The sequence below is a fragment of the Mustela putorius genome, unplaced genomic scaffold (assembly GCF_011764305.1).
Source record: "Mustela putorius furo isolate JIRA1106 unplaced genomic scaffold, ASM1176430v1.1 tig00000224_pilon_pilon_pilon, whole genome shotgun sequence".
NCBI classification, from domain to species: Eukaryota; Metazoa; Chordata; class Mammalia; order Carnivora; family Mustelidae; genus Mustela; species Mustela putorius.
The window spans coordinates 9998320-10009839 of NW_025421321.1; positions in this window are offsets into that span (position 1 = coordinate 9998320).

The following is an 11520-nucleotide window of genomic DNA, read 5'->3' on the forward strand; positions in this document are numbered from 1 at the left end:
CAGGGCTCCTTCTCCCTTCAAGCTCTCCTCTCCCTGCTTCTGGCCACCTCCACCCTTCTTCCCTCTCTCGGACACACTTCACTCCTAGCTCTGTCCTCTGCTCCTTTCTTTGCTTGGAATGTCCACCTGCTGGTCTCCAACAGCTCCAACCTCAACTCCTTCCCTTTTCCTCTGGGTATGTGGCCCATGGCTCAATGGGATGCGGATGACATGATGTAGGTATGGGAACAGAGAGACAGTTGACATAAAATTCCAGATCAGGCTGGCCCAAATAAAAATTGTGAAGAAAGCAAAATATCATCTCTAGCTTCGCCTCACTTTTTCTTTCCTATCACAGAGCCTGCTGGTCTCTCTTTTCCTTCCCTTTTTAGCAGCTTTATTGAAATATAATTTACATACCATAAATTTACCCATTTAAGGTATATAAGTCAATGGATTTTAGTGTAGTCACAAAGCTGTTCAACCATCACCACAATTTAATTTTAGAACATTTTTATTATATCCACACCCCGCCCCAGAAAAAAAAAAACTTGGTACCCATTAGCATTCACTCCCCACCGCTCCCCCCCATCCCCAGTCCTAGACAGCCACTCGTTTGCTTTCTGTCCACATAGGTCTGCTTTTTCTAGACATTTCATATGTATGGAATCATTTAGTGCCGTCTTTTGTGTCTGGTCTCTTTCACTTAGCATCATGTTTTTAAGGATCATATGTGCTGTAGCAAGGATTAGTACTTCTCTTCTATTGTTGAATCACATTCTATTGTATGGATATGTACATTTTACTTACTCACTTATTCGTTGATGAACATCTGAGTTGTTTCTGCTTTTTTAACTATTATAAATAATATAGCTGTGAACATACATATATAATTTTTGTGTGGACTTCTGTTTATATTCCTCTTGGGAATATCTGCAGGGTATGTTGTTTGAGTTCCACATTATTTGTGAATTTCCCAAATTTCCTTTTCTTGCTTATTTATAATTTAATTTCATTGCAGTGCACATTAGTCAGGGTTCTCCAGAGAAGTATGTATCTAAAAGATACATAGATATAGATAGATATATAAGAGAAGATTTCTTATGATAGTTGGTTCATGCAATTATGGAGGCTGAGATATGCCACGATATGGGATCTGCAATGAAGAAGCAGGAAGGCTGGTGATATAATTCGATTCAAGTCTGAAAGCCTGAGAACCAAGAGTAGGAGAAGATGGACAAACCAGTTCAAGAGGAGAAAAAGAGAATTTGCTCTTTCTCCACCTTTTTGTTCTATTCAGACCTTCAATGGATTAGACAAAACCCACCCTCATCGATGAGGGTGATCTTCTATACTCAGTCTGATGATGCTAATCTCTTCTGGAAACACCTTCAAAGACACATTCAGAAATAATGTTTTACTAGCTATTGGTGGGCATTTCTTAGCCCCATCAAGCTGATGCATAAAATTAATCATCACATGGTGGGAGAGCATACTTTGTATGGCTTTAATCTTTATAAGTTTTTGAGGACTATTTTATGGCCTAGTGTATGGTCTATTTTGGAGAATGTTCCATGTATACTTTAAATGTTCTCTATAGATGTCTCTTGGGTCCAGTGGGTTTATTGTGTTCTTCATGTCTTTCATTTCATTGCCTACTTCTGGCTAATTGTATCCATGACTGAAGGTGGAGTCTTTCTCAATTATCATTTGTTGCATTCTCTTCTTTCTGTCAGTTTTTGCTTCATGCATTTGGGGGCTCTGTTGTTAGGTGCATATATGTTTATAATTACTTATAATCTTCCTGATGAATTGCCCCTTTTATCATTTTATAATGTCTCTCTTTGTCCTTAATAACAACTTTTGTCTTAAGGTCTATTTTATCTAGTATTAGTGCTGCCACTCCAGCTTTCTCAGATCTCTTTGGTTACTATTTGCGTGTTTTCCATCCTCTCACTTCAATCTAATTGTGTCTCTGAATGTAAAGTGTGTTTCTTATAAGGAGTGCCTAGTTGTACCCTGTTGTTTTGTCCATTCTGCTGATCTGCCTTTTTAAAAAGGCATTTAAATTTACTCTAATTACGGATAAGTGGGATTTGCAGCTATCATCTATTATGTATTTTCTTTTTTTCTAATGTCTTGTTTCATCTATTACTCTATTATGGCTTTCTTTCATGTTAAATAGTTATATATTTTCTAGGGTACCATTTTAGTTCACCAATTGCTTCTCATAATCTTTGTTAGGTCATATTCTTAATGGCTGCCCAGAACATTAGAATTAACATCTCAACTTAAAAAGCAATCTAGTTCATAATAATACTAACTTAATTTTAATAGTATCCAGAAGTTTTGCTCTGGTATAGTTCCATTCTACTCCTCCTCTGCTGTGGTATTATTACCATATATATTACAACTTCATCTATTTTAAGTTCATTAACACAGTTTTGTAATTATTGCTTTATGGAGCTGTTTTTTAAAATCAGAGGAGCAAAGATATACAAAATACTTTAATCTTTCTTTTATATTTACCTTGTAGTTACCCTTACCAGTGTTCCTTATTTCTTTGTATGGATTCAAATAACCAGCTACTATGGTTTATTTCAGCCTGAAGGACTCTCTTTACTATTTCTTATAGGACAGATCTGGTAGGGATGAATTTCTTTGTTTTTATTCATCTTGGAATGTCTTAATTTCTTTTTTATTTTTAAAGGATAGTTTATAAGGATAGAATTCTTGACTTACAGTTCTCCTCCTTCCTCCCCACCCCAAGCATTTTGAATATGTCATCTCACACTTTAAGCTTCCATGGTTTTCAGTGAGAAGCTGGCTATTAATCTTATCGAGGATCTCTTGTCCTCATGGTTAGTCATTTCTCTCTTGCAATTTTCAAGATTCTCTCTTTGTCTTTCAGCAGTATAATTAAGATGTGTCTAGGTGTGGATCTTTTTTAGTTTGTTTTATTGAAGTTCATTGAGTTTCTTAGATGAACTGACTCATGTCTTTCATCATATTAAGGAAGTTTTAGGCCATTATTTCTTCAAATATTCTTTCTGTCTCTTTTTTCCTCTCTCTTCTGGGTGTCTCATTAAATATACGTGAAAATACTTGATAGTGTGCTGTATGGTCTTCAGGCTCTGCTCATTTTTCTTCATTCTTTTTTCTTTCTGATTGGATAATCTCAGTTGACCTTTATTCAAGTTCACTGATTCTTTCTTCTGTCAATTCCAATGTGTTGTTGAACCCCTCTAGTGAATTTATCATTTTCAGTTATTATACTTTCCAAATTCAGAATTAAGTAGAATAATTTCTATCTCTTTATTGATATTATTTATTTGGCAAAACATCATTATCTTGCCTTCCTTTAATTCTTTAGACATGGTTTCACTTAGATATTTAACATATTTATAATTGCTGGTTTAAAGTTTTTGACTAGTAAATGCAACATCTGGGCCTTCTTGGAGTCCATTTTTTTTTTTTTAAAAAAGTCATTTATTTGAGAGAGAGTGAGAATGAGAGAGAGCGAGAGCACACAGGGAGTAGGGATAGAAGGAGAAGCAGACTCCCCACTGAGCAGGGGGCCTGATGTGGGGCTCAATCCCAGGACCCTAAGATCATAACCTGATCCAAATGTAGATGCTAACTGACCCTGGTGCCCTCAGGGTCCTTTTTTTTTAAAAAAAAATTAAATTTAGGGGCACCTTGGTGGCTCTTTCAGTTGAGTGGCTGCCTTCGGCTCAGGTCATGATCCCGGAGTCCTGCGATCAAGCCCCATAGTGGGCTCCCTGCTCAGTGGGGAGTCTGCTTCTCCCTCTGATCCTCTCCCCTCTTGTGCTCTCTCTCTCTCAATAAATATATAAAATCTTTTAAAAATAAATAAAATTTAAATTCAATTAGCCAATATATAAGTACATCATAAGTTTTAGATGTTGAGTTCAATAATTCATCAGTTGCATGTAAAACCCAGTGCCTATCACATCATGTGCCCTCCTTAATGCCCATCTCACCCAGTTACTCTATCATACCACCTACCTACCCTCCAGAAACCTTCAGTTTGTTTCCTGTAATTCAGAGTCTCTCGTGGTTTTTCTCCCTCTCTGATGACTTCTCATTCAGTTTTCCCTTCCTTCTGCTATGATCCTCTGTACTGTTTCTCATATTTCACATATGAGTGAAACCATATGATAATTGTCCTTCTCTGATTGACTTATTTCTCTCAGCATAATACCCTGTAGTTCTATCCACATCAGTGTAAATTGTAAGTATTCATCCTTTCTGATGGCTGAGTAATATTCCATTTTGTGTGTGTGTGTGTGTGTATCTCACATTTTCTTTATTCATTCATTTGTCTATGGACATATTGGGCTTGGCTATTGTGGACACCCCTGCTATAAACATTGGGGTGCAAGTGTCCCTTTGGATCAATACATTTATTCGTATCTTTGGGGTAAATACCTAGTATGCAATTTCTTCCCTCCTTCATTTCTTCCTTCCTTCCTTCTTCCCTTTTGTAAAAACTAATCTCTTATAAGAAAATGTCTTTGAATGCACATATGAAGAGAGTAAAATATTCCCTCAAACTAAAAAAAGAGCTAGTATGTTTTAGTTCACCCTAACTCTGGACAAATAAGTCACTGCTCATCTTCATAGCTGGTGATTAAGTTAGGTGCCAAATTAGAAAACAAATAAATGGAATTTTAACCTCCCTCCTCTTTTAGTCTCTGAAGACCCAAGCAGACTGATAAAGTGTGTCTGGTCTGTGCACTTAATTTCTCTCCCACTTTACAGTGCCAAATACCGTGGTGGGATCTTAGTAGTCAAGAGTTACTTAAGACACAGTCTTAGCTCTCAGTTGTTCTAGATCTGAGTTGACATCCCTAAAAAAGAAATATATGCTTCTGTTAAAACAAACTCATAGATGCAGCAGTATGGTCTAAGAGTAGTAAGGTCTAATAGGTGGAACTGTGTCACCCCTGAGAATTCATATGGTGAAGTTCTAACCTCCAGTACTTTAGAATGTGACTATTTGGAGATAGGGTCTTTAAAGAGATAATTAAATTAAAATAATATAATGAGGGTGGACCCTAATCCAACATGACTTTATTTTTTTTAATATGGAAAGGAGATCAGGATACAAACACATCTAGAAGAAAGATCATGTGAAGATGCAGAGAGAAGATAGCCATCTACAATCCAAAGAGAAAGGCCTCAGGAGAAACCAAACCTGCTGACACCCTGATCTTGCACTTATAGCCTCCAGAACTGTGAGGAAATAGATTTTTATTGTTAGTTCATCCAGGTTGTGGTACTTTGTTATGGCAGTCAGAGCTAATCAATATAACCCTCCCCTGGGACTGACTCATTTGGGACATTAGTACTATCACAGTTGGTTAAAAACAGCATGAACCTGTATAATTTAATTCATATATTGAGATATTAATAAATGTATTATGGTGATGAGAACTCTAAAGATAACATTTTATTAACCTAGTTTTATTATACCAAGCCCACATGTTTCCCCCTATACGCATCTGGAACATGGAGCTGGACTGCCTGTTCATGTCCAAATGAAATATGAGGTCTTGGTGTAGGAATAGAACAGACACCACTAAATCCTGAGTTATGTGACAGGATTTGAAGCAGGGTACTAATATGGGAAAATGCTTATTCTCTAAGGTTAGAGAAAAAGAGAATGATGCTAAATCTCACATTCAATCTAATTTTTGTGTAAAAACAACAAAGTTATCAATTCTATGTATGGAAAAAATATTGGCAGGAAGTACATCATAACATTTATTGTAATTGTTTTGGAAGCTGGTACTAAAGTTATTTTTTCTTCTTTTCTATTATCTACTTATCTGAGTTTTCCACATTTTGTCTAGTGGCCTATTTAGTGTTCTAATGAAAATAAAATCAATAAGGTATGTCTTGTAAAAAGATCCCAGATTTGATGCTAATTTCTGGGGGTGTTTGGCTGTCCCCTTCCTGCTTCTAAATATTTTCTAAAATTTAAACCAGGTTAAATAGGAACCTAAAAAATTTCTATTATTTAGACCCAGATGATTTGAACCTTTTGATAATTCCTCATACTTTTTATGAAGGGACATAGTTAGTAAAGTAAATTTATATCCAAACCAGTTCAATGACTATTCTACTTTTAAAAATAAAATTGTTTCTAAATATTAAAAAAAGAACCCTAACACTCCAATATAGCAGTGTCATGTCTGCATGTAAAAAAATGACATCTCTCTGATGTATTCATTAAAAGAGACTCTCAGAATACCACTTCTTAGCAAATATTTGATTATTTTAGGTTCTGTTACTGTGTACATAGATACTAGCAAATACATACATGATTTATTGTCCATTTTCTAACAACTTCACATACATTAACTCAAGAAGTCCTCAGAATAATCTTAGGAGAGATACTCTTACTATCCTAATTTTTCCCAGGAGGAAATTGAATTGCAAAGAGTTGAGTAGGTAGTGGAGCTGGGATGTGACCCCTGCCAGCCTAGCTCTGGGGCTCTGCTCTTAACTACTTTCCTCTGTGCAGGAGACTTGACACAATAGCTCTGGTCTTCTGGAACCATTGACAATGTGGTTTGGCATTGATTTAGCCAGGACTTTAACTTCTCCTTGTTTTCTCCTTCCATGTGAATTAGTGAACTTGACTCTGTCTGCCTGGTGGAGTGTAGTAAGGTAGAATCTGTTTACTGATTGCATGTTCCTGGAGGATGGAAAAAATTACTGTGTTGGGAACATCTCCTGCTCCATTCCCATCATTCATATATTCTTATTTTTAAAATTCTGGTGGACTTCATTAAAAGTTTCAAACAATTTAAATGAACTCTGGTCACAGAGTATGATCACATGTTTCTCTCTTCTATTCATTTTGTAACAACTTTCTCAAGTTAGAGATGCCCAATTTAACAGAGAATAAATTAGTAGCCCTGTAATATATCTTGGGAAAGTGTAGAGAAAATACTCCTTTGCTGCATTTGGCAAATCAAATAAGCAAGCAAGCTCATGTTCTTCGAAGAAACTCAATTCTTAGAAACTCTCCCTCACCACACAGCTGTGAGGACAATTGCAGATTAATTAATTTAAGTGAATTGGAAGGGATAAATACAAGAGAAGCTTTTCTGAAGATGGCTTTGCTGGTGTTTTAAGTTGAAACCCAGCAGATGGAAAAACCTATTTATGGGACCAGTTCATTGAGCAGGCTTCTTATTTGTATGCGTGGAAAATCCAAGAGACCCATCCATAGTGCTGGCCAAGAGGCTGCCCATGGGAGACGTTCATCACTCCTGCTCTTTCTCTTCTGGCAGAGGCCTGCACCACAAAAACAAGTTTCCTTGTCATTTATCTTTGATGAAGTGATTTTTCACTTTCAGGAAACTTCCCAGATTAGTGTGAGGGTCACTCAGTTTAAGCCAAGAAGGATGACCAGGTGGCTGGCCCTGACAAGTCCAGCCTTGGTGAATATGACTGCAGTCAGGAAGGCAGGGTTGCTAGGTCCTCCCTGAGCTTTGTGGTGGAAGGTCCTCTGATTGTTCTATGCAGGGAAGTTGGGGTTGGATTCTGGGACAGCCTGTTAAATTGGGGTAAGGTAAAAAAGCCAAAGGATGGACTGCCTTTGGGGAGAGAGGGGATAGGAAGCCAGAAGCAGGGTTGTTGGCCTTCTGTCCTGCCTGTGGCTGGTTTACAGGGGGATCTAGTAAATTGTCCCTAGCATGTGGCCTGCGGTATGAGCTGAAGGGCCTCCTGCCCATTGCTCTCTGGCCAAGATGTGCCAGGGCGCAAACAGCAGCCTCTTCTGAAGCTCTCTCTCCTAAAGGAGCCCTGGGCTGGAGCTGTGGTGGCTGCTTTACTGCTCTATTATTTTCATTCCATTCTCTCTGCCTTCCAGCACCCACTGACCAGCAACAGAGAATGGGTTTTCTATGGGATCATGAGGTCTCCTTTCATTTACTTTTTAATGTATTTCTTCCAAACTTGAAAAGTCAAAGAGAAAGTGCCGACTCCAGAGCAATCCAACAGCAGCTTGGGCCAGAGATGAGGACTGAGTCTCCCTGCTCACTCATAAACCCTGTGGCTCCTTGGAAAATTCAGGTTACAGGGTTTACGGACACAGGGACAGAGGGTGTACTCCTACCCATTAAAACTTCCCAATGGCTAGTTTTGATAGCTAATCAGCGGAAATGAAAATACATGGTCCACGGATTTACTGAATGGAAGAAAGATATGACATGGGCGTCTGGGTGGCTTTGTTGGTTGAGCACCCATTCTTGATTTCAGCTCAGGTCATGATCTCAGGGTAGTGAGATGAAGCTCTGTGTCGGGCTCTGAGCTGGGCCTGGAACTTGCTTAAGATTCTCTCCTTCTCCCCTTATTCCTCCCCACCACAGGGGCAGACTCTCTCCTTAAAAAAAAAAAAGACGTATTTTACAGAGCTTTGAAACTACAACCAATTTTGAAACTACAACCATTCAAATATAAGCAAGAGTTCATTGGAACTAAAGACTGCTGCCACCAAATAACAAAGATGAGGTAGTCCCTGTGTGTGGGAATCTGATTATTAAACGCATTTCTTGAAGTATCATCATTCTCTGACAAGGCTCTGGACTAAGAAATAATGCAGCATATGCCCTATCATGGGCACTTGAAAGGTCACCTCCTTCCTTCTGTAAATGATGGGAAATTGTATCCAGGGAATGTCATTTCAACCTTGACTCATTCCATAAATACTATCAATCCCTTGCTCCATGGCCCCATACATTTGATTTTACAGAGTGAGCAGGCTCACTGAGCTCTTGATCAGACTTTGAGGAGGGAGGGGTAGAGAGGCTCCGTGGTGTCGCTCCTTTGGCATACCCAGCACCCAGCACGCATGTTTGACAAATAGCAGATGCCCAGGAATCTGAAAGGTGAAAGGACAAATCACGCAGCAAGCAACTATTTCTCTTGGTCTTTGCTAATGCTTACAAAGTCCTCTACATCCTTTTTGCTAAAGAGCCAGCAAACTTCAAAGAACATTTACAGAGGATGCCCAACATTGCCAAGGAGATCTTGGTAGGTTCACTTGGTATGCTTGCAGAATTTAATAGGTCAAACCTTTCTATTCTTTCCAATAATTTGAGAAGTAATAAATTGAGAAGGGTATCCTTCGGCGGGGGGGATAAAAAAAAGTGAATTATACAACAAACTTGACTGATATTATTTATTATTATATTAGCCTTCATATTTTCTTCAGTAATATCTAATTCAGTCCTGCAGCTACTTAAACAGAAGTTAGAAGGTAGCACTTAAATGTTGACAGAATGACTGATGGCTCTTTAGGTCAGTGGAGAGAACAGTGTCATGTTTATGGAATTTTGCCTCTTTGTTGTCATGGAGATGGGACACCACATTAAAGTGAGTATGCCAGTACTACAATTTAGAGCCAGATTTGAAAGGAAAAGGGAACTGGATTCAAATGTCTTTTTTTGCTTTTTTTTTTTTTTTTTCTAATGTCATACTAATTTTTTAAAAAAGATTTCTTTATTTATTTGACAGAGAGTGAGACAGTGAGAGAGGGAACACAAGAATGGAGAATGGAAGAGGGAGAAGCAGGCTCCCCGCTGAGCAGGGAGCCCGATGCAGGGCTCAATCCCAGAACCCTGGGATCATGACCTGAGCCGAAGGCAGATGCTTAACGACTAAGCCACTCAGGTAACCCTGTCATACTAATTTTTAAATGTAAAACGAGTCCAGTGCCCATGATTGCTACTACTGAAACTGAACTTGGGAGTCCTTCATAGCTCTATCACCCTCATGCCATACATTGCCTGCAAAGTCTCAGTTTCACCACAGGTAGGTCATAGATGAGGCCGCAAACAGGGCATGTTAGTGCCAAAATGGGTTTGGTGAGGAGAATAGTGTGGGACTTGGATTGCAAATGTTTGTGGGCTCCCATGGAAGGGTCTAACAGGCAACTGAAATATGACTCTAGAGAGCATGAGTAAAGACCGGTGAGCAAAGTGGATTTGGACAAGGTTCAGAGTCAAAAGCACAGGTTCGCAAGGTTTTCCTGTAAAGGGCCAGAGAGTAAATATTTTAGGCTTGTGGACCATAACATTACGGTACAGTTCTGCCATTGTGATGAACAAGTAGCCTTGACAACATGTAAATGTGTCAGATGTGGCTATGTTCCAATAAAACTTTATTTTAAAAAACTAGAGTTGGAGTGGTAGTTGAGGGAAATGATGAGAGGGTGAAATTTGGCCAGAGGGATGTAGTCTCTTGACCTCTGCTCTAGACTATGGAAATGCATGAAATTATGAAATGGCAGTGAACAGTGTCCAGAAGAGAACCTGAAAAATGCTGGAAGCCAGGGATGGAAAAAGAAGCATTTCCAGAGGAAGATGGTAAATCCAGAAAGCCAAGAGCTTCAGAGACTAGGAGCTGGAGTTTTAAGGGGGAGGAGTGTGCAATGATGCCAGAGGTTCAGTGAGAAGAGCATCGTGCAGGGACCATCGGAAACAGTTTGTGGGATATGTCTGATTTTTTAGAATGCAGTCAAGGGAGGGATGGGCACACAAGGTCATTAAGTAGTGGTTGTCAAGGTGACAAGGTGATGGATGTCTTTTGAGGTAGAAGGAAAGGAAGCTGAGGGTCTGTGGCAGAGGCCTCAGTCTTCTCAGGACCAAGGGAATGTTAGGATATTCACTGCCACATGGAATGCCTGCTGTTTGCACCAGTTGTTAAAGTAAAAGACCACCTCTACCTTCAAGGAGTTCAAAGCTAGTAGGAAGAATGTGATAAAGACCTATAATTAGAACATTATAAAGAGTGCTATAATAGAGTCTTAAGAATGATGGAACAGTGCCCCATCTCCCAATCCCTACCCTAATTCCCCTTGGAATTGTATTGCACCAATGACTGTGACCATAGGGCCTGAAGTTAAAACTGACACGATTGTCAGCTGGTTGATTTGGTCAGTGTTGACACACAGGCTGGGCTGAAGTCAGGCCCAAATTGCTGAAATTACACTGAGCAATATAATGTTCACTTTACTTTGTAGGGAGCAGACACTGCTCAGCACAAGTGGTTATTTTAACCTGCAGAAGAAAGACATGGATTTTGTAGTGGCTGAGAAGAGGGTAAGAGAGGGGAGACTGGACAAGGGGGTTGCTAAGAGCCACATGACCTCTTGAAGGAAGAGTGGTTTTTAAAAGCTTGTCTTTCAAAGAAATGGCATTGCAAGTGGCCGACCTCAAAATCTGTCCCAATTCTCTAGGTGATGGCAGTCTAAGTGCTTGGATTTATTTAACATTTATATGGGAATGACCTTGTAAGTTTCCTGAGAGGTGAGGAGACTCATCTCTATATGATGTCTCATTTAAAATATTATGGTTGATGGCATACATAATTTGTCCGACATCTCAGTTTATTTACTCAGTGGCAGGGGTGGGTAGTTACGTCAACCTCTTGCCAAACAAATGAGTGAAAGATGAAAACACTAAACCAGTGAGCTGGGCGGTGGTAGTGGTGTTTGTTAAT